The sequence below is a fragment of the Rattus norvegicus genome, chromosome 15 (genome assembly GCF_021556685.1).
Source record: "Rattus norvegicus strain SHRSP/BbbUtx chromosome 15, alternate assembly SHRSP_T2T, whole genome shotgun sequence".
In the NCBI taxonomy this organism is placed as follows: domain Eukaryota; kingdom Metazoa; phylum Chordata; class Mammalia; order Rodentia; family Muridae; genus Rattus; species Rattus norvegicus.
Genome location: NC_141548.1, coordinates 56,969,255 through 56,971,859, shown reverse-complemented (window position 1 = coordinate 56,971,859; position 2,605 = coordinate 56,969,255).

Genomic DNA, 2,605 nt, shown 5'->3' with positions numbered 1-2,605 from the left:
GGTGGTAGCCCACGCACAGAAAAGACCAGATAGGAACTTTTGAGAGCAAAGTTAGCTGAAGGCTGTGTCAGGAAACTGCAAATGTTTGCAGCAAAGGACCACATTGCCAATGCTATATTCCTCAAGGCCAGGAGGCAAATCCAGAATATTATGTAGACTAATGTATGTAATCTAAAAACTGTTTTTAGCTCTGGGGTTGTACAATAACAAGCAACTGAATTTGGACCACGAATTATGGTGTGCTGACCCTTGGCACAAAGTTAAAACTATGTGTTCTAGCTGAGTGTTGTGGCAAGTACCTTCCATCCCAACATTTGGGAGCAAAGGCAGGTAGATTTCTGTGAGTTCAAGGCCAGCCTGGTCTAAATAGTAAGTTCCAGGACAGCCAGAGCTACACAATAAAGAGATCTTGTCTCAAACAAACAAGCACAATCAAACAAAGACAAAGATTAAGTGTTATGGTTTGGATCAGGTTTGAGTGTATCCCCAAGGCCCCAGGTTATGAAGTAGAATCCTTGTCCTGAGGAGGGGAGGGAAACTGACTATGAGTTTAGCAGTGGGTGTTTTAAGCCTGATTAGATATAAAAATGAAATAAAGGGACAGATGAGATTGTTTAATTCAGAGAGATGTGACACTGCACCAAGGACGAGGGACACACAGTGTCCTGTGTCCCTTCTCTACAGAGGAGTTGTGCGTGATATACCAGCAGGGACCTTATGTTCTAGATAAGACCATAGGGGAGAGCCAGACAACCAAATCCTGGTGTTCATAAGAGAAGAGGAAGAACAAAAGACATCCACATTCCCTGTCCTTGTCACCTGAGAGCCCGTGCAGCCGCAAAGCTCAGTCATCTGTGGAAGTGGGTTCTTTGGAGCCAAATATATGTAACCATGGCTTGGAGACATGGATTCAGGTGATTCCAGGAGCCAAGTTCCAACGTGGTAATGCTTTCACCAAGCTTTTTATAGTCAGGAAACAAAGAAAATGAAAAAAAATGAAGAGACTTTAAAAATACCCAGGTCAGGGTTGGGAGAGAGTTCAGTCGGTAACGAGTTGGCCTTGAGGTCAGGAGGACAGAGTTCCATCTCCAGAACCCGCATCTGAAATGTTAGTCACAGCACCTGCTTATGATCTCAGCACCGAGGAGGTAGAGATGGGGGATCCATGGGACTTGCTGGCCAGCCAGCCCAGACTAGTTTCATCAGTGAGCCTCAGGCCAATGAGAGAGCTTGTCTCAAAGAGGTGGTCAGCATTCCTAAGAATGTCATCTGACGATTTTTGTCTCCAGCATCCACACACATGTTCACCACATGCACAGGTTCTTGTGCACACATATGATGTGCACATGTGCACAGATGCATAGAAAGTTAAAATACATTGGTGGAAAGATCAGGTAGGCAGGTTTACAGCAAAGCTTGTAGGCCTCCCGCACTGATGACAGCCTTTGGGTTGGTGGTTTGCACATTCCAAAGGGATTTACTTCTCAGTCACATGAAGGAATGTTAGGTCAAACACAGAGGTAGACACTGATTGCTACTTAGGAGGCTAAAGGCAGCTCAAGATAATTTAACTTTGGATGGGCAACATTCCGGTCCTCTGCAATCACAGACAAGTCCTAACCAGTAACCAGCCTTGTAGAATCTTTAACACAGATCAGGGTGGCATGTCAAGGTCACTACAAGACACGGCCCTTCAACTTCACATGTCCAGAACCATACACCGAAAGAATCTTCCTTTCTTGACAACTCTCTCGGCCTGTAGTACTGTGTTATTGCCAACAAATACATGCAGATAGTAACTAACGTTAAGAAGACAGAATTTCCAGCTACGGCTCACCAGACTCCACAGGAGAACCTGTGTGCTACTGCCCCACGTGTTTGCCCTGTTAGAATGTGCTGGAAGGAGCAGGTGCACTTTGAACAGGGCTCACATGAGGCCATGCTAATGGGGAAAGGATAGACCAGGAGCAAGCCCCCATCCGGGCTTTCTCTTCCCTGCCGGCTCCCAAATTGTGGGCTTTCCTGATATGATTGTATTTCTTAGGTGCAGACTACAGCAGTGCTCTGCTGAGTCCTTACCCTGCGGAGCTTACTGTGTCATAGATGAGTGGAAACCATTCCTTCTGCGGTGGCACAGTGACTCCCGATAGTTGCTTGGATGCACAGTCTACTGTTTCACTGTTTTAGACATTAGGAGAGACTTCCAAGAGGAGGGGAAACCCAAACCGAGACCTGAGGTTGGGAAGGAATTCACAAGAGACAGAACTCTGCAGTGCTGAGACAGTTTGCAGAGTGACAATAACATCCAGGTATTAAGTCCTTAGTCCTCAGGTTTGTGCTACCGTGGAGTAGCGGAAGTTTTAAGAGGCGAGTCTAACATGGGATCTTCAGGTCCTTTTCTCCTCTTCTCTTTCCCTTCCCTGTCCTGAATGGGGCAGTTTCATTCCACAGCATGCTCCTGTTGTGATGTAGTAGCCTACCACTGGAGACCTGAAGGCAATATGTTGGCCTCATTTGGATGGGAAGTGCCAAAATGGTGATCCCAAATTAATCTCTTTCTTTACAAGCTGATAGCCCAGGTATTTGTAATAGTGCTGGAAAACTA